Source organism: Lepidochelys kempii, chromosome 9 (assembly GCF_965140285.1).
Source record: "Lepidochelys kempii isolate rLepKem1 chromosome 9, rLepKem1.hap1, whole genome shotgun sequence".
Classification (NCBI taxonomy): Eukaryota; Metazoa; Chordata; order Testudines; family Cheloniidae; genus Lepidochelys; species Lepidochelys kempii.
This window is the reverse complement of record NC_136388.1, coordinates 21,051,477-21,073,351: the sequence shown is the minus strand read 5'-3', so window position 1 is coordinate 21,073,351 and position 21,875 is coordinate 21,051,477. Positions and strand designations below refer to the sequence as shown.

Sequence of the window (21,875 nt, the reverse complement as noted above, 5' to 3'; positions counted from 1 at the left end):
TCCAACCACTGAATCCTACATATCCTCAGCTTGCTGAGACTGGGCAAAGTTTAGGCATTGTTCTTGGCTTTGGGTTTCTAGGTGTGCACTCCAGGTACAGACCTCATGTCTGACAACTCTCTTGGTAGTGGGGACCCTGCAGTCCAATACCTATCTGCATTTTCTTGCTTCAGGTTTCTTACCACTCTGGACAGTTCTTTGTCCAAAGCCCCTTGAGCTGCACAGAATCCTTCCTCTGCAGCTCATGGTATCCCTCCAGAAACATTTAATCTCTCTGTAGGTCAACTAGCTTTTCTTGTTCTTGGCTGGTCTGCAAGATATCCTTTCCCCCCCACCCTGCTATCAAAACCTGGCCATTTCTTCCCCTCTCCTACCCAAAGCATCCTGTGTGGCTCTGAATCTTTCCCTGACCCACTCAGCCTCTGTGTTTTTTAAAGGCTGGCATCAACCCCTTGGGTTCTTTATTGTGCATTTGAGGATTTTCCACTCGGACAGAATCCTGTAGAGAGGAAGGAAAAAACTAGATTTCACATGCTTCAGCTAATCCATTGTCCCAAGGTGTTTCCACCTTAATAGGATTCCATCAGGTTCTAATGATCCACCATTGTATCTGCTGTGGGAGGACATGGCACAGCCCTTGCCAGCAAATGGATTCCACATTCACTGAGTCAGTCCATGACATAACAATGTTTATAATAACTTCATAGGATCAGTCAGAATTCATAAACTGTGAACACAGTCTCCTCAAAACATCACAGGTGGTGTAGGGTGAAATGAACCCTGGGGTAGAAGGCTGGAATAGGGTCTGAGACATAATGGGGCTTAAATAAAACATGGGCTTTCAGTTGACCCTCTGCTAAAGTTGAATTTAATCCATAGTGCATGTGATGATGCAACTAGTAGTTGATCCCTGTAATTTACTGTCAGCTGTGGCCTTTAGCTTAAGAGGTGGGAGTTTGTGCTTCTGGTAGCGAATGTCCCAGGTCTGTTGCTGGTGGTGACTGTGTGTCCATGGTTCATTACACCAAATTTCCCAAAGCCATTCTGCACAGATGAGCTTCAACAATTACACTCTATTTAAAAATGTAGCCATTATACAAGAAACAGTAATAAATTCTGCATGAGAATAAGTATATTAAATTAAACCTCTTCAGATAAAATGTAGGCCTATTTGCAGAATGTCTGCTGCGTGCCAATGTGATTCGTTGAACCCTGATAACATTTGAGATCCACATCCGCAATAAACAATGCCGTCTGTCACATTTTAAGTTGACTGACTTGCATTAATTTGTTTATCACTTTCTGTTGAAGTCAACCTCATTTTCTGATGTTTGAACAAGCTCAGAGTACAACATGTAAATATTGCAAAACTTAATCAGATAGTATTAGATCCTCCCAAGCAAACAAACTGCAGTTATAATCTCTGGATATTATAGAACTCCTATCTTTCCCATCTGAATTTTGTGGAGCTCATTACGGCGAAGTAGATGAGGGAGTGATTTATTCTATCAGGTGATTATCCTAAGTTAGGACATATCTCTGATCAAACCTTGTAGAAAGTGGCTGGTTAGAAAATCCTACAAGAAGCCCAATGTATTAATTAGCATAGGCAAAGTCCTATTCATGTAAATGCAAGTATGCTCCGAAACCATGCCAAGCTCTAGAATATATTTTTGTATTGACTCTGCATGACATGTCAGAGGTTTGTAGTGCTCTACTTCAGAGAGCAGTACAAAATTATTTGGAACAAGGGGCCAGGAGCTCCCATGAAATTAACTTTGCTGTTGATAACAGATACATTGAAAATGTTTTAGAATTCCTACTTGGTACTGTATATTTTTATAGTAGTCATTATAACAGAGCTGCACAAAAGGAGCTTGGATTAAACACTAATCATTCTGCAGAAAGCTATGTGCTCTGGTATAGTATTGCATACACATGTAAACAGATGACTGAGCAAAGTGGGGAAGCAAAGTTCACAAAAAAGGAATGCACGGCTATAGTCAGTTGGATACCAAACTACAGGCATCAGCAAAATAATGAATCTACGAGAAGCTGTTAGCAAGAAAAGAGAGAAGCTTTCCTTGATGCGTGGTAAAAAGAATAGGATTCAAAGTGATGTCAGGAAGAAGAAAGGTAAAAGAGTGAAACTCTGCTGAGGTGAGAGAAAGTTCGGATTCTGTCCCTTATACCTAGGCTTCTTTGCTGAACATGTCAACAAGAGAAGCAACTGGTGCTATTGTTTGGTATGCTTTATGATATAGACACTTGTTCACTTGGAGCTGCAGGCCAAACTGTGATTAGATGACAGTGGCTGTCAGTCACAGCTCACTGTAGGACAGTTTTGAACAAATGACATGGGGATAAAAGGCTAATTATTGCCAATTCTCTCGGCTGATTAATAAATAATGTAACAAGGGTCCGAAATACTAGATCCTTAATATTTATTTTCCTGATATATTATTAAATCCTCATTTACAGTTATGGGGTCAATTATGCTGCTTTATATGCTTATTTTGCTGCTTTTAGTTTGTTTTATATACTGTATGATAAAACTCTAGTCAATGACTCTCATCCATGTAACAATACTATAGACAATGGGTGTAGCATTGAATCTGCCAGTCTACATATAATTTTAAATTGATTTGGATATTGTCACTGCATGATCTGGGGTTAAGGACTGTGCCTGGATCAGGTGACCAAGGATCACGTGCCGGCAGGCTGGAGGCCGCATTTCCTATAAGATGGGCTGCCTGCTTCCTGAGCGTGGGACCTGCAGGGTACAGAAAAGTGGTTCTGTGGTAGAGCCAGGATGGTAGCGAGCTGGAAAAACGTGCCAGAATTTAGGATCCTCTGGAAGAACTGCAGAAAACCCTGCATCCAAGGCACAGGGGAAGACCTAAGATTCCTTAGAAGGAGTGATGCTGAGAGCCTTGCTCCCAGAGCAGAATGACTGCAGTCCATAGAAAGAAGGCTAGAGAGGGCCAAGGGTTAATAGACAACTGGGCACAGTGCCTTAACGGAGGGTGGTAGGGGACTCTGTTGACCAGAAAGAAACAGCAGAGACTGGAGAGTGCCAACCTGATGTTTAAGAATCAAAATGGTTTAATAAAGTAGACCCGAATGGGGTGGGGAAGGGTCTGTTACTAAAATCCCTAGTTGCATATGAGTTGATTAGATAAACAGAGGGAAAACTAAGGTTAGGGTGACTATAGTGCCAGGTTATGGGATGGCCTGCACTGGGCTGCACCCTGAAACAACTATGGTGCTATACGCAGGTGATTATCAAATGTATGAATAGGTTGGAGAGTGGTGAAGGAAGCGTTAATGTTAACAAATGCTCAGTTATTTGGCTACTGCACATGACACTGTGCTGATTCAGAAATGATATTAATAATTTGTAAGCATCCATAGAGGAATTTAACGTTTGTCCAAAGTGCAGCGAATTAAAAAACCCCAGTGTTCCTACTCATATGCTGAAATACTATGAATGTGACATTTGTCTGAGTAAAGGAAAGTGGCTTTAAAAGAGTTATTTCATTTGGTTCCATCTGAAATGAAGAATAGGGAATGACTTGAAAAGGATATAACTAAAATAGAAATGGGAAGATATGGGTTATACCATGGCATGGAAATTCATAAATCCTTTCTGATATTGAGAAAAAAGCTTTACAGATAAAGACACTAAAGGAAAACCATTACGAAGTCTTGGCTCCAATTCAACTCTAGTTACACTGGTGTAAATATGTAGTAACCCATGGAAGCCTGTGGTGTTCTTCAGGATTTAAATCTGTGTAATGCAGAAAGGATGTTCAATATTATCAGAAAATGAATTGTTTTTTGTTATGCTGTCATTCCTACATACTATTTAAAATTTCATTCAACTGAATTAGACCTTTATATCAATATTTACCCATTGTCAAAGGAGAAGAGAGACTGTTACAAGGTCAAAACAGTTGAAATGGGTTATTTGTAGAAAATCTTAATGTTTGAGAATTAAGATTACTACCATGGACATGTGATTCTATAGCCAATTTACTCAATATACAAATTCACTTTGTAACTGCCAGCCCCGCAAACTCACATTGGCCTCTGACAACCAGGTTAGGTTCTTTCCTTCTCACACAATACTAACACTGTTATTTATATTTTGTTAGTGCTTATAGGCCCCAATAGAGGTTTGGACTCCATTGTGCTTGGCCCTATACCACACATACGAAGACAAAATCTCTACCTAGAAAAGTTTACAATCTAAAAGACCCCAGGACAGATGGGTGCTTGTAGGGATGTAACAAAGTAACATGTCTCCAAATTACAGCAAATAACCAAATATAAGAATCCAAAAAGAGAAAAGTACTTTGTCTCTTTTGGAATACCTCTGAAAGTGAGAACAATGTAAAGGACAAGGTGATGCTTTAAATCCAGCAGCATGACTTCTCCCCATATACTGTTTTTTCATCAGAAGATGGCAGCAAAATCTCAGAAACCACCATGTTCACAATTCTCACTTTCGATCACATGTAGGGATTATATAGAGAATGCATGGTGGTGTGGAATAAAGGATCAGTTGGATTTATCTTGGGATGCCTTCTTCATTAGGGTCACCCTAAATAAGTCTGTTAGTCCTTTATTTCCAATTATACCAGACTGCAGTTGCTACATGTGTCATATTTTGCAAAGTAGCTGTTATAGAAATATTTTAACTATGTATTTCTTAATAAGATGAGTGCTTTTTTCATATTCCTCTACGCGTGAAAGCAAAGTCTTTTATTTCATTAATCCAAACTGCTCAGGGTTCAGAGCAGGGGAAAAATTAGAACATAACATAAAAACGGTCATACGGGGTCAGACCAAAGGTCCATCTGGCCCAGTATCCTGTCTTCCAACAGCAGCCAATGCCAGGTGCCCCAGAAGGAATGAAGAGAACAGGTAATCATCAAGTGATCCATTCCCTGTCGCCCATTCCTAGCTTGTGGCAAACTGAGGCTAGGGATACCATTCCTGCCCATCCTGGCTAATAGCCATTGATGGACTTATCCTCCATGAATTTATCTAGTTCTTTTTTGAACCCTGTTATGGTCTTGGCCTTCACAATATCCTCTGGCAAGGAGTTCCACAGGTTGGCTGTGCGTTGTGTGAAGAAATACTTCCTTTTGTTTGTTTTAAACCTGCTGCCTATTAATTTCATTTGGTGACCCCTAGTTTGTGTGTTCTGAGAAGGAGTAAATAACACTTCCTTATTTACTTTCTCAACACCAGTCATGATTTTGTTGACTTCCATAATATCCCCCCTTAGTCATCTCTTTTACAAGCTGAAAAGTCTTAGTCTTATTAATCTCTCCTCATACAGAAGCTGTTCCATATCCCTAATCATTTATGTCACCCTTTTCTGAACCTTTTCCAATTTCAAAATATTTTTTGAGATGGGGTGACCACATCTGTATGCAGAATTCAAGATGTGGGTGTGCCATGGATTCATATACAGGCAATATGATATTTTATATCTTATCTACCCCTTAATGATTCCCAACACTGTTTGCTTTTTTGACTGCTGCTGCACATTGTGTGGACGTTTTCAGAGAACTAAGTACTAATGAAAACTAATACTAGTATGAAACCTTGTGATAGCTTTTCTGTACATAACACTTCGCAAGTTTGTTCTGATATTCTAGGACTTTCTAGGGTTGGAAGTGAGTGTTGTGTGTCCCATTGGTAAATTAGAAATATTCCCTATCTGATGATAAAAAAGATCCAGTTTCCAGCCTAGTGGATTAATATATTGTTATGGTAGGTGTCCCCAGGTAGCACTGTTACACAGTCTTGTTAGTTATTTTTTTAGGCCATGTATAGATTACAAGCGAGGGGTGTGATTTTCCTCCTTGTATACACATAGTCATGCTACCTCTCATCAAGCTAGCACAAGTATAAATGGCAGTGTAGCCACAGTACCATGGATAGCAACAGCAGAGCTGTGGCAAGTACGTACCTATCAGTTTCATGCAGGTTTGTACTTGGCGTGGCTCAGCCATGCCTCTGTTTCTGCTATCAGTGCTTCCACAGCTACACTTCTATTTCTACTGACACTAGTTCAAGGAGAGCTAGCATGAGTATGTGTACATGAGCCTGGAAATCACACCCCTACCTGGAAGTGCAAATACAGCCCTAGTGGGTGAGTAGTGTACTGTCTTTGAAGAAATGCTGTGTTTTGTTTGTAGTACATGGGTTCATTGGAGGAGCTGTTGCAAACAGCAAGAGACTTTGTTCTCCTTCTTTAGCCTCTTTCTAATTCTGGAGCTGGAGTTGTTTGTTGGGAACTGAGCACTGGTGTTGGGGCTGAGGGTCTTGAAAGAAGTTCTCTAGCTGCGTGCTCTTTGTGGCCACCTCTGTTCTACACTGGCGGACGTGTGTGTAAATGATACAATCTATAATAAGAAAATACTCAGATTGTGTACCTCTGGTTTTTCCTCCCAAAGGAAGTGCTAACTTGCATGACCCCAATATCTGTTGTCCTACAGGTGTCCCCAACTGCCTGCCGAAGGATCACAATATATTAGAATCTTACGGATTTCAGTAGAAAATGATAACGTTTGTCATTTTTTGCATCATCCAGTGGAATATCATAAAAATTTGTATGTACTTCATGTTGTATGAGAGAGTTCCACAATCCTACAGAGCAGTTATTTTCTATTTAACCCATCAGACTTCAGAGTAATTTCAAAAATATGTATTGCGTTTCTATAGGACCTTAGTGGTGTCACCCCTATTCAATTCTACAGGAATTTTCCCTAATGATTAATCTGACACTGGGGCAGGATTTTAATATTGCATATCCTGCACTTCAAATCAGGATAAGATAAGGGTAGTGGGAAAGGAAGCATTTCTTCAGAAGGGTTTTTTTTTCACTTTTAGAAGCTGTCAAAGATTTGGAATATTGAAAACAGACCAGATGGAAATAGACTGGTGGGCATAATAAGTGTGAGGTGGTCAAAATTGCATGCTAAATGTATTCATCACATGACTGTCAGTGCAAGATAGGTAGTGTATATGTGCAATTACAAGCATATAATGTACACATGTACATAATATTAATCTTTTAAAAACTTGTTAATGTGTTGAAATATTACTTTGTACGAACAGTGAAAATTCGTTTACGACTGTATGAAGATCAATAATCAATTAGATCCTTTGAAAATAACGGGGAAATATTGTAAAGACAGTAATTTCATGGCTTTGATTTTCTTCTTGGATTAGAATACAAAACCTGTTTCATTTTTTTCCCCAAGGCTTTTTCCTTGTATGCCCAAAGAAAGGCAAGAAAACCTATGCTAGACATATTATTAAATTAAGGCTGTTTTAGACTCAATTTGGTAAGGGTTAAATCTTTTAATAATACTTACATGATAATAGGTTAAAATCTTTTCTTGAACTATTCATTTTAGCTAGGAGGAGCATTTTTCGTTCTTAATTTTTCCCAGAAATATTTCCACTTCTAAAATTACTAATTAATTTATAGAAATTTACTGCAATGGAAGGTCCATTGAGAATCTCTCCATACCAGTAGATGCGTGTGTGGCAGATATAAATATCCAACTTGCAATAGGCAGCTGCCTATGAATTGTTACTACAAAGGCAGTCTGACATGTTTTTTTCTTGGAGTAAAGTGAAGACTTTCAGAAAATGCTGCTGAGTAGCAGTGCTCTGGAAATGGACCCAGAGCATATTGCAGATTTGTGTTTTGTTGTGGTCAATATCTATTAAGATATTGAAAGAGGGGTAGAAGTAGAGCTGTAGGAAAGCTACAAATATTTTACTCAAGGAATTTTTTTTCCCACTGAGTGCTTATTGAGCTAGACCACGATTCACCAGAATTTAACTGTTCAAATATACTTAATTTTTTTCACCTTGTCTTTATTCTGTGGATTGATGGTGAACAGTTCTGACTTCCTAATATATGATCGCTCATATTTGAGCTATGTTGCATAGCTGCACACAATTGGCACAGTAGTCTTATTTGTTCTTTGATTGCATGAGCAATAACTCTTACAGGACCTGATCTAAAGCCCTTTGCAGCCAGTGGAAGTCTTTGACTTCAGTGGACTTTGGATCAGGCCCATAATCAAGAGAGTAAGAGGCTGAAGTCACAAAGGCTTTCAATTTTGCAGGGACAAGTAACAGTTTTTAGGTAGAGATAGTAGATGGAATTAGGGAATTTTAAAATATTTGAAACCTTTTCCCTTCTGAGCCACAAAAAGGTTGCCTGAGGCATCGTTTTTAGAAGTATCAGGAAACTGTAAGATTGATTGGCTAGGTCTAGAATTTAAATTGATTTTTTTTCTTGTTGCGGTCACACAAAGTAATCCATGTATTTAGTCCTAGTTGCCAAGGATGTGGTCAGAAGATGAACTGTAATTCAATGGCTTCTGTGCCAGGAATTCCAGAGAGGGATTTTAAGCACCTCTCTTTGTGTCTAAAGTGACCTAGTGCATCCTATATAAAATACTCCACTTTTTGTGACAATAGCTTAGATATGAGCTTCCACATTCCAAGACTGCTTTATGCAAACATTAGTGCACATGAAACTGAGTCACTGAAATATTTGTGCAAAGTGGTTTGAAATAGTCATAACACTCGGTTTCAGTTCACATGACTTTCTTGAGCCAAAACCAGTGGGGTTTATTTGTCAGGGTCCAGGTATACTTCTCTTTAGGTCCACGAGAATCTGAACGTTTTGGGAAACTTGACCCATAATGCATTTCCCTCCTCCCTAAATAAACTTAGCAATGAAACCTGAAACCACGTGAGGTTTGCTGCTTTTCTGTGGAAACTTTTCCAGAAATCTAGATACTAGGAGTGATGATACATGTGTCTGAGGGCCTAGTGTGGAATTTAGGATGATTTAAAATTGAATAGAAGTCTATGAAATCTGGATTTTCATATGGCTCCTACAATTTATTTTGGAGTCAGTACATGAGATTTTTGGGAGAATTCACTTACTGCTGAAGGTACATAATTAAGGATATTTTTTTCCTGTTTGCGTGGGCTTCTAGGAAGTGAGAAATGAAGGTAATTTACTTTGAGAGAGAGACTGCAAATGGTATGCTTTTGACTAGATTCGCATCTTAGATGAGTAGAAGACCTCATAACATGGCTTGGAAAATCCCCTGCTATGTATGTATGCGAAAACCATAGCAGCAGATTTTTTTGAGATGAGCATCAGTATGTGCTATGCATCTGAAATTAAAATCTGTCCCATTGTTTTTTATGTTACTAATCTACATGGGGGAAGTTAAGATTTAGGAAAAGATCATCGCAAAGGAAATGTGTAGGGCTTGACTGATATCACACACTGGTTTAATTCCAGGGTAACTACTGACCTAAGGGAGGTTTCAGAGTAGCAGCGTGTTAGTCTGTATTCGCAGAAAGAAAAGGAGGACTTGTGGCACCTTAGAGACTAACAAATTTAGTTGAGCATAAGTTTTCATGAGCTACAGCTCACTTCATCCGATGTATTCAGTGGAAGATACAGTGTGGAGATTTATATACATAGAGAACATGAAACAATGGGTATTACTGTACACACTGTAATGAGAGTGATCACTTAAGGTGAGCCATTACCAGCAGGAGAGCGGGGGGTGGGAGGGGAACTTTTATAGTGATAATCAAGGTGGTCCATTTCCAGCAGTTGACAAGAACGTCTGAGGAACAGTGGGGGGTGAAGGGAGGGAATAAACATGTGGAAATAGTTTTACTTTGTGTAATGACCCATCCGCTCCCACTCTCTATTCAAGCCTAAGTTAATTATATCCAGTTTGCAAATTAATTCCATTTCAACAGTCTCTCCTTGGAGTCTATTTTTGAAGTTTTTTTGTTGAAGCATCTTCCCCATCATGATTACACTAGTCATTCTGTTAAACCTGATCAAAATGGTTGAACCCTGAAGCCATATTCAACAGTCCAGGAAATATGATATCCTGTCCTGGAGGAAAGAGGTGGCAAGCTCCTCATTCCTAAATGGATGGTGAATATGAAACACCATGGAAACGCATTTTGGTCCTGCGTAAGGGCTGACAAATTTGGCCTCTGTGTCTATCTTCTACTGCTGTACCATGAAGCTGAATTCTCCTATTCAGCAGCCTGACATTCTGTCAATTAATACAGCTGACCTTGACCACTGTAATTTTAACCAAAAGTGGGAATTTAGATTTGTGAAAATAAAATTCATGGTTCTGTAGATGAACAAACAAAATATTGTTAGTTTATCTTTTTTTCACTGTAGATAATTAATCATCTCCTGCGTGCTCAAATTATATCAAGAGAAAAAACACTGACAGGTATTTAAACAAAGTATCTGATTCTACTCTTGTTACTTGTGTATTTGTTTTTAATTTGTTTGTTTTCTCCCGTGCCAATTTCTTCCTCTATTTACATTTGCCTGATTTCCATACTTCCTGCTAACCTTTAAATTCAAGGTCAAAATCCTAGTCACCTATAAAATCACAACATAAGGACGGGGGAAATTACAGGCTAAAAGCAAAAATGTTATAGTGTTCTTTGAAATATTTCATAGTATTGTAGTTGACTAAGTATTAGGAGATTTTTAATAGCAATAAATGGTGATTACTACTAAAAATGGTTTTGAGAACTTTGTCATTGCTGTAAATTGTTTATAAAAACAATATTAAATTCCATTGGACTTGAACTACTTGATGTTTGTTAGTCTCTATGGTGCCACAAGTACTCCTTTTCTTTTTGCGAATACAGACTAACACGGCTGCTATTCTGAAACTTGTTTATTTCTATCATTTAATTTCATGCCTAAGTGAACTATTAAATCAATCATGCTGTATTTAAAGGGCAGCATTTGCATTGGTATGACCAGTGAGTCATAACCAACTATTTACTTTTTATAGCTTAAAGAATAAGAGAACATACAATATTAGTAAATGATCCATAAACTATAGTTTAATGTGGGTGAAATCTGTACACTTTAGCTTTTTGTTTAGAATTAAAAAAACCCCAAAGTCCTGCTAACGCCTTCTAGAGAAATCATGACATGTGCTTACATTAGGATCTAATTATTTCTTTTTAATTGTGCTACAGTTACTATTCTGGATCTTGCATTGTACAAAATGCATGGACTCCAAAATACTACTTGCTTCTGTGGGAGACTTGGGTATGGAAGAAATGCAAGGCATATACTTAGGGTGACCAGACAGCAAGTGTGAAAAATTGGGACGGGTGGGGGAGCAATAGGAGCCTATATAACAAAAAGACCCAAAAATCGGGACTGTCCCTATAAAATCAAGACGTCTGGTCACCCTACATATACTATAATGTTTTAAACTGATATTTGACATAGATGCCTATTAACTTAAACTTTAAATCAAATCTTGAATTCTAATATTAAATACAAGTTTTCTTAGGATTATTCTTCAGAAATTTTAATAAATTTAATTTGGCCCATGAAAATAGAGAGTTATGAATAACCAAGTAATTTTAAAAAGATCAACATCTAATTTCACGAGTCAAACTGCTGCTGTTGCTATATTCTAATATGAATTCTAAGAATATAATTAATTATCTCTTTGATATTGTAAATTGGTAATCGCATTACCATAGAAAACAAACTAAAACCCTTAAGACACTGACTCCCTTTCTGGCCTTGAGCAAGTAACTTGACATATCTGTGACTGACCTGCCCCTGATAAAGGTGCTGTCAGACTTAATTAATGACTAAAATGATTTGAGAGCCTGAGATATGATGCCTTGTACATTTCAATGTTTGCTATTGCAAATCACTTTTCACCAATGCTATCCACCATGTGGTGGGGTCTGAGACAGTGCAGCTATATTTTGTTCTAAATACAAGGAAATCCTACAGTTTCTTAGGTACCCCCATGTCATAAAAGTTGGTAAATGATGGCTTATCAATGTCAAAAGTGTAAGTGCAGAGTGTTTGTACAAACAGAAGTAATGTGCCCTAGAGCTCCCCTGAAATCACTGTGTGACAGTAAGGCTCTCACTCTGTGCTCATGGATGATGGGGTTGGCCATCTTATAGCACTAGCCTGCCTGACCTCTATGGGTGGCTGAGTTGTGTTGTATTAATTTAGATGGAACAAAGGGTCAAAGGTGTTAATGTGACTCTGCTGATGTCCAACATTAAACAGCATTCAGGATTTGGTGTATAGAGACCTCAGCCTGCTTAGCACCCTGGCAAACTCAACATTTAAAAATCTTTTCAACTTTTTATTAAATATAAAGCATTTGAAATGTAAAGTTATAAGTAAAGCTTTCATTTTAATAACCTCCCATGTTCCTTTTCACTTTAGCTGGAGAGAGTCTTTAAAGGCCAAGACCTCCATGCTTGACAGTCTCTTTGACGGTAATAACTGTCCTCTGGGGGGAAAAGAGGAAAAGTTAGTTGAGATGGAGCTGTCATTTTTGCTGCTGCTGTTAAAGTCCGATCCTGTTTCCTAGAAGACCAAACAAAACACATGGAAGGGAGAATAGCAAAGAAAGAAAAAATGCAGCTTCTGTCTCTGGTGTTCTGTCTCTTGCAACCTTACTGCTGAAACATTACAGTCATGGCACATGGTTTTATTAGCCATTCTGAGACCGGGCAAATTCGTATCAGCATCAAATTGCTTAGGACATTGCTTTTATCTGCCTCTCTGGTCACAGGCTTATAGCCGTATTGCAAAATATATAGATTTGGTCAGCTAAACCAGACTCTTATTAGACAGAAGTCAAAAGAAGTGGGATAGAGAAGAGATAAGCTGGGGAAGGAAAAGGACACGAGTGGGTTGGGTGACAAAAAGTCTCACATCCCAGGTGGTATGTGGGATTGAGCTAAAGCTGGTGGAGGTGGCATTGTCATCTGAGTCCCTCTTTTTCGCCTGGTCAGGACATCTCTCAGGATCAGGAAGTGGTATCAAGCATGATCCTGGGGCCCCAGGAGATAACAAAGGTGGTGGCCAGGATGGTAGGGTCCACTCATTCCCCCTGTTTCAGTCAGCCAGCATCAATGCCCGATGTCCCTCCCAAATGTTTTTAAGAACCCTAAAAGGGAGTGATGGGGGGAATAGCTCCTCCTCTCATTATTTTGTCCACCAGCTAGGCCGAGTTTCTGACACCCCAATTTTGATCCATTGATTACAGTCCCACACTTTCCTTGTTTACGAGCTGTGATTTGAACACAGTCCTTGAGTTATATCAGTAGGCCTTTTTGCTTGGACTTACTCAGTCTCTCTCCCTTTTTGCATTTAGGTTATTGTGACATTTTTTAAACTTTCACTCACTTTTTACAGTTGAGCTCACAATTAGGGTAAATTGGTAGACCCAATTATCACAACACTAAGCAATCCCCAGCTGAGGAGGGCTTGGGAGACGAGTTTCTTTCTCTTCAATCCCTTTGAGGTATCAGTGAAAAACTTAAAAAAGTGTTAATTTTTAAGATACCCTTTGGTGCTTTGGAATGCCCTTCATGATGGTCATGGAGCAGCCAGTGGCAGAGGAAGCTCAGGGGTAGGTTTCTATAGCAGTGAGGAGATGAGGTGACAGAGGCCCTGTGTTCTCAATATCTGTTGGGTTTGTGGTCCTGTTCCTTTCCTGTGGAGGGAAAGACCTGTCAATGACAGAAATATTTGAAGGAAATGCCATAAAAGGAATTTCTGAATTTTCCTTTCCACTGGTCTTTGCCACATGAGGATGTGATTCAGCCCACTATTGTCATTTTATTTGCTAAGTGCCAACCATATAGTCAACACTGAATGAAACACTGAAGAAGATGTGGAGTTTATAATATAAACAGACAGCGTATGAACTGGACACATTGGCAGACTGAGAAGGTGGTTCTAATTTAGGGCACAAAACAAATATTCAGTGGGTTCAGTGACAGCACTGCAAGGATCGATAATGAAGGTAAGTAGACTGGCTGTTTCCTTATCAATGTGACAGGAGTTTCTGACTAAGATATATGAGGGTCACAAGGGGATCTTAAATGCAAAGCGAGAGACAGTGAGAGAGAGAGAGAGAGAGAGAGAGAGCACCAAATATTCTGACTGATGGCCAGGACTTAAGAAGCAATTGCAAGTTCTGGTGGAAGGTTGACAAGTATGCCAAAGAGAGGTTTAGCTGCACAGAGCCATTAATCCTCTGTCTGACTTGATTGCCCTTGGCAGAAAATAAGACCAGGTAGACTTCAGCTAAATCATGCAGTTTACTCCCTTGTGGCTGACTTCATTTATAGCTGTGTAAACTCACCAAAACTCTTACCTGTATTGTTTCCCTTGGTTATCAAAGATACAAAGTGTTCAGTGATGTTCACCCACTCAGGCATCATGACAGGACAAGTCAGGTTAAACAATGGAATGCCATTTGCTCCATGAACTTCTAAATGTTTTCAGATAACATGTACTTTTGCAGTGTTACTGCCAGTCCTCCTTCCCTGGGGAGCAATGGGGAAGCTGAATGTGGGATGAAATTATTGTACCTTTTGAAACCAGAGGGTGGCTCACAGTCTCTAGCTGTTGGAGCCTTAAAGGCTAGTCACAAGGGCTACAGTCCAGCAGATTTTCTAATGTGGCAGGAGCTGCATACGCTTTTTGCCAGCTCTTCCATCTTGGTGAGATCCTGAATGGACAGCTTCTCCGGAGGAGGGAAGGAAATAACAAAAAAGGAAAATTACTTCACTTATCATCCTGGAGCAAAAGACTTGGAAAAAAAATTGGGGAAAGGGGGAAGAAAGATAAAGCCATGACAGTGGGTGTGCTGGCCCAGCAAGGAGGACAGTGTACATTGCTACACAGTGTACACGCTCTTATTGGCTCATCAGTCATCCAGTACTCAGAAACGTGCATCTTGTTCAGTCAGAAAACTGGGCATCAATGCCCTTCCTTGTCTTCCCACCTGTATCCCAGCATAGGCATAGAGAGTCTTCCCTTGAACATGATAAAGATACAGCGTGCAGTAGTCTGCATTCTAGTATGGTAAGCTATCCTTTTTTTCTTTTTAAACTAGAGATAGTCACTTAATTCAGCATCTCAAATATTTTTGTTTATCAACAGCACGTTTGCCATTAAGTCTGCATCTCTTTTCCTTACTTAGAAACCTGAAGCTTTCTGAGGCTGTAAGTCCACCACTAGTACCAGGGTAAAAATACAATTCCCCAAAAATGTTTTTTAAAACCAGTAATTATACTCCTTGAGCAAGATGCTTGTGGTGTAGAACCAAAAGTGTGTGCCTGGTTTTCTAAGGAAGAGGTGATCATGTAATTAACACACTACTTACAATTACTACATTACTTTTAATTTGTAAACCTCTTTAAACTTCTAAACATGTTCCAAGTAAAAATATAGTATTGAATTTAATACCATCAGATCATCTTAATATCACCTAATTTTTTTGTGACCATCAGAGCTTACACTGGAAATGAAGCCCACAACTGGTAACCAAATATCATAGCAATGAGAGTATTAGAAATGGGGTAATTTGGGGCAAATCCAGAACCCAGACTGAACTGAATTCCTGACAGGAATGAAGGACCCTCCTTCCAGGGAGTATAGCTGTGGAGTGAGCTGCTGCTGGAGCATAACCTCCGTGGGCCCATCTGTGTCCCCTGACCCAGGGGTCTCCCTGCATTGTACTAGTTATATTTTCCAACTACCCTAGATAGCCTGTAAATTATAAGGCTGGCACTGCTCTTCCTCCAGTATGACACAGAAGTTTTGTCCCTATTAACCAGATGTTGTCAATTTGAAATGCATCTGTCATAAATATAAAGGGAAGGGTAAACCCCTTTGAAATCCCTCCTGGCCAGGGGAAAGCTCCTCTCACCTGTAAAGGGTTAAGAAGCTAAAGGTAACCTCGCTGGCACCTGACCAAAATGACCAATGAGGAGACAAGATACTTTCAAAAGCTGGGAGGAGGGAGAGTAACAAAGGGTCTGTCTGTAGTCGTCTTGGCCGGGGACAGAACAGGAATGGAGTCTTAGAACTTTTAGTAAGTAATCTAGCTAGGTATGTGTTAGATTATGATTTCTTTAAATGGCTGAGAAAAGAATTGTGCTGAATAGAATAACTATTTCTGTCTGTGTATCTTTTTTGTAACTTAAGGTTTTGCCTAGAGGGGTTCTCTATGTTTTTGAATCTAATTACCCTGTAAGATATATACCATCCTGATTTTACAGGGGGAATTTCTTTATTTCTATTTACTTCTATTTTTTATTAAAAGTCTTCTTGTAAAACACTGAATGCTTTTTCATTGTTCTCAGATCCAAGGGTTTGGGTTTGTGGTCACCTATGCAAATTGGTGAGGCTTTTTATCCAACATTTCCCAGGAAAGGGGGGGTGCAAGTGTTGGGAGGATTGTTCATTGTTCTTAAGATCCAAGGGTCTGGGTCTGTAGTCACCTAGACAAATTGGTGAGGCTTTTTACCAAACCTTGTCCAGGAAGTGGGGTGCAAGGTTTTGGGAAGTATTTTGGGGGGAAGGACGCGTCCAAACAGCTCTTCCCCAGTAACCAGTATTAGTTTGGTGGTGGTAGCGGCCATTCCAAGGATAACGGGGGTAATATTTTGTACCTTGGGGAAGTTTTGACCTAAGCTGGTAAAGATAAGCTTAGGAGGTTTTTCATGCAGGTCCCCACATCTGTACCCTAGAGTTCAGAGTGGGGGAGGAACCTTGACATGGTGGCACAGTGGTGGGATTAACCTGAAATCATTTTGAGATCCAGTTGAGATTTTTTGAACTAGAAATACAGATTTTAAAAAGGAATTTTTAGGAAGTCCAGAAGGCAGCTTTGAAACTGAAAGCAGCTTGGTTTCTCTCTGCTTTGTGGCCAAGCAGAGACAAAAGGGGATTATCTTGTGAATTGCAGGTTTTCTTGCCTGGAGGCAGGGTACTTAACTCCTGCAGGGAAATTCACAGTCTTCCAACCCAGAGGTTTTTTTTTTTTTCTTTTCTTCCTAAAAGTAAATAGGGGGTGTGTGCTCTACCCATTTGCCTGGAGACAAAAGTGGCAGGGTTTTTTTTTAGGATTTTGATTTTTTTTTTTGTTTGTTTTACAAGGAGCACAGGTTTGAAAAGAAATTTTTTTTCTTCTTTGGGCTGGGTAAGCAGGTTTCCAAGTAGTTGGAGGTTTTTTGCTTTAATTTGGGCCCAGAGCAGAGACAAGGGAATTGTCTTTTTCTGTAGGCTGACAATCACTATCAGAGAATAGGTATTCTATTCCAGCACAGCAAAATTTTACAGCCAAGTTTTGTTTGTTTATTTCTAAACCTCGGGTGTAAAGTTAGTTAAAAACAGAGAGGTTAGAATGGCCAAATCCTCAGCTCGACTACAGCTGGAATTAGCCAAATTTCAGGCTGAGGAAAAACAAAGGGAACATGAAAGACAGATAGAACTCATGCGGCTGAAGAAGGAACAAGAAAGGGAGGCAGAACAACACCAAGAGGCTGCCCACAAGAGGGAAATGGAGGCAAGGAAGCATGTGGAGGAGGAGAGGGAAAAAGAGAGGAAGCATGTGGAGGAGATGGAGAGGATAAAGGCCCAGCAGAATATACCAACAAACCCTAGCAATCCTTCTCCAGGTACCACTTCCCATCCCAGAAAGTTCCCCACCTACAAGGCAGGTGATGATACTGAGGCCTTCTTAGAAAACTTCGAAAGGGCCTGCCTTGGGTACAACATCTCTACTGACCAATACATGGTAGAGCTGAGGCCGCAGCTCAGTGGACCCTTAGCTGAGGTGGCAGCTGAAATGCCTAAAGAACACATGAACAAGTATGAACTGTTTAAATCCAAGGCGAGAGTCAGAATGGGGATAACACCCGAGCAGTCTCGTCGGAGGTTCAGAGCCCTAAGGTGGAAACCAGACATGTCATTTACCCGACATGCCTACCACATTGTAAAACATTGGGATGCCTGGATATCGGGAGCAAGTGTTGAATCTCCAGTAAATTTGCCCTTCCTAATGCAAATGGAACAATTCTTAGAGGGTGTTCCTGAGGAAATAGAAAGATACATCCTAGATGGGAAACCCAAAACTGTAATTGAGGCAGGAGAGATTGGAGCCAGATGGGTGGAGGTGGCAGAGAAGAAGAAAACTGGTCGCAGTTGGAGCGGAGACCAGAAGGGACCACCCCAGACCACACCCTATTACCGGGGGCCGCCCAAAGCCCCACCTACCTCCCAAAGAACCCTCCAGACCCCTTATCGTCCCACCACCCCGTTCTCCAGCAACCCTCCTCGCCCCAGTGACCCGTCAGCTGGACGATGTTTTAAGTGTAACGAGCTGGGGCATGTAAAGGCCAACTGCCCCAAGAACCCCAACAGATTACAGTTCATTGCACCGGAATCACACCAGAGGTCCACAGGCCCAGATACCTCCCAGATACCCTTGGAGCGGAGGGAAACTGTGAGTGTGGGTGGGAAGAAGGTCACCGCGTGGAGGGACACCGGAGCACAAGTGTCAGCTATCCATGCTTCCTTAGTGGACCCCAATTTAATCAACCCAGAGATCCAAGTGACGATTCAACCCTTCAAGTCCAACTCTTTCAATTTGCCTACAGCCAAGTTGCCTGTCCAGTACAAGGGCTGGTCAGGAATGTGGACTTTTGCAGTCTATGATGATTATCCCATCCCCATGCTGTTGGGGGAAGACTTGGCCAATCATGTGAAGCAGGCCAAGAGGGTGGGAATGGTCACCCGCAACCAGGCTAAACAAGCCGTGAGGCCTAGCTCTGTTCCGGAAACTTCTATCAGGACCCAGTCAGAGGTGATGGACCTGGACCCCAGGCCAATGTCTGCAACAGCAGTAGTGGATCCAGTCCCAGAGACCCAGACGGAACCAGTCCCAGAACCGGAACCAGCCGAACAACCAACACCAGACCCCGTGTCAGCACTGAATCCAGTACTTGCAACCTCAACACCAGAGGGCCCCACCGAACCTGAACTGGCAGCAGCCGATAACCCTACACAAGAGGCTCAGCCGGAGCCTGAATCCCAACATAGTGCACCAGCGGAGAGCGGTTCACAGTCAACAGAAACAGCTCCATCCCCTATATCGCTTCCAGAGGGACCAAGCCTAGGTCCACAATCCCATGAGGAACTGATGTCTCCAGCATCAAGGGAACAGTTCCAGACCGAACAGGAAGCAGATGAAAGCCTCCAGAGAGCTTGGACGGCGGCACGGAGCAACCCACCGCCTCTCAGCTCTTCTAATCGATCCAGGTTTGTTGTAGAAAGAGGACTTTTATACAAGGAAACTCTTTCTGGGGGACACCAGGAAGACTGGCATCCTCAGAGACAGTTGGTAGTTCCAACTAAATACCGGGCCAAGCTCTTGAGCTTAGCCCATGATCACCCTAGTGGCCATGCTGGGGTGAACAGGACCAAAGACCGTTTGGGGAGGTCATTCCACTGGGAGGGAATGGGCAAGGATGTTTCTACCTATGTCCAGTCTTGTGAGGTGTGCCAAAGAGTGGGAAAACCCCAAGACCAGGTCAAAGCTCCTCTCCAGCCACTCCCCATCATTGAAGTTCCATTTCAGCGAGTAGCTGTGGATATTCTGGGTCCTTTTCCGAAAAAGACACCCAGAGGAAAGCAGTACATACTGACTTTCATGGATTTTGCCACCCGATGGCCGGAAGCAGTAGCTCTAAGCAACACCAGGGCTAAAAGTGTGTGCCAGGCACTAGCAGACATTTTTGCCAGGGTAGGTTGGCCCTCCGACATCCTCACAGATGCAGGGACTAATTTCCTGGCAGGAACTATGAAAAACCTTTGGGAAGCTCATGGGGTAAATCACTTGGTTGCCACTCCTTACCATCATCAAACAAATGGCATGGTGGAGAAGTTTAATGGAACTTTGGGGGCCATGATACGTAAATTCGTAAATGAGCACTCCAATGATTGGGACCTAGTATTGCAGCAGTTGCTCTTTGCCTACAGAGCTGTACCACATCCCAGTTTAGGGTTTTCCCCATTTGAACTTGTATATGGCCGTGAGGTTAAGGGGCCATTGCAGTTGGTGAAGCAGCAATGGGAGGGATTTACACCTTCTCCAGGAACTAACATTCTGGACTTTGTAACCAACCTACAAACCACCCTCCGAACCTCTTTAGCCCTTGCTAGAGAAAACTTACAGGATGCTCAAAAAGAGCAAAAAGCCTGGTATGATAAACATGCCAGAGAGCGTTCCTTCAAAGTAGGAGACCAGGTCATGGTCTTAAAGGCGCTCCAGGCCCATAAAATGGAAGCATCGTGGGAAGGGCCATTCGTGGTCCAGGAGCGCCTGGGAGCTGTTAATTATCTCATAGCATTCCCCACCTCCAACCGAAAGCCTAAGGTGTATCATATTAATTCTCTAAAGCCCTTTTATTCCAGAGAATTAAAGGTTTGTCAGTTTACAGCCCAGGGAGGAGACGACGCTGAGTGGCCTGAAGGTGTCTACTACGAAGGGAAATGTGCTGGTGGTGTGGAAGAGGTGAACCTCTCCATGACCCTTGGGCGTATGCAGCGACAGCAGATCCAGGAGCTGTGCACTAGCTACGCGCCAACGTTCTCAGCCACCCCAGGACTGACTGAACGGGCATACCACTCCATTGACACAGGTAATGCTCACCCAATTAGGGTCCAACCTTACCGGGTGTCTCCTCAAGCTAAAACTGCTATAGAACGGGAGATCCAGGATATGTTACAGATGGGTGTAATCCGCCCCTCTGAAAGTGCATGGGCATCTCCAGTGGTTCTAGTTCCCAAACCAGATGGGGAAATACGTTTTTGCGTGGACTACCGTAAGCTAAATGCTGTAACTCGCCCAGACAACTATCCAATGCCACGCACTGATGAACTATTAGAGAAACTGGGACGGGCCCAGTTCATCTCTACCTTGGACTTAACCAAGGGGTACTGGCAGGTACCGCTAGATGAATCTGCCAAGGAAAGGTCAGCCTTCATCACACATCTCGGGCTGTATGAATTTAATGTACTCCCTTTCGGGCTGCGAAATGCACCCGCCACTTTCCAAAGACTTGTAGATGGTCTCCTAGCGGGATTAGGAGAATATGCAGTCGCCTACCTTGACGATGTGGCCATATTTTCGGATTCCTGGGCAGACCACCTGGAACATCTACAAAAAGTCCTTGAGCGCATAAGGGAGGCAGGACTAACTGTTAAGGCTAAGAAGTGTCAAATAGGCCTAAACAGAGTGACTTACCTTGGGCACCAGGTGGGTCAAGGAACTATCAGCCCCCTACAGGCCAAAGTGGATGCTATCCAAAAGTGGCCTGTCCCAAAGTCAAAGAAACAGGTTCAATCCTTCTTAGGCTTGGCCGGTTATTACAGACGATTTGTACCGCACTACAGCCAAATCGCTGCCCCACTGACAGACCTAACCAAAAAGAAACAGCCAAATGCTGTTCAGTGGACCGGAAAGTGTCAGAAGGCCTTTAACAAGCTTAAAGCGACACTCATGTCTGACCCTATACTAAGGGCCCCAGACTTTGACAAACCGTTCCTAGTAACCACAGATGCATCCGAGCGTGGTGTGGGAGCAGTTTTAATGCAGAAAGGACCTGATCAAGAATTCCACCCTGTAGTGTTTCTCAGCAAAAAACTGTCTGAGAGGGAAAGCCACTGGTCAGTCACTGAAAAAGAATGTTATGCCATTGTCTACGCTCTGGAAAAGCTACGCCCATATGTTTGGGGACGGCGTTTCCACCTGCAAACCGACCATGCTGCACTAAAGTGGCTTCACACCGTCAAAGAAACTAACAAAAAACTTCTTCGGTGGAGTTTAGCTCTCCAAGATTTTGATTTCGACATCCAACACATCTCAGGAGCTTCTAACAAAGTGGCTGATGCACTCTCCCGT

At 41.7% G+C, this 21,875-nt stretch overlaps 1 long non-coding RNA gene across 1 annotated transcript in view; it reads left to right on the top strand.

The window, feature by feature from the left end:
• Nucleotides 1-2,094: 2,094 nt before the first annotated feature.
• LOC140916870 (uncharacterized) overlaps nt 2,095-21,875 on the top strand; it is a 162,536-nt gene continuing 142,755 nt past the window's right edge. The window contains exon 1 of the long non-coding RNA XR_012160678.1: nt 2,095-2,160. This is a non-coding gene — a long non-coding RNA (uncharacterized LOC140916870). The remainder of the gene's footprint in view (nt 2,161-21,875) is intronic.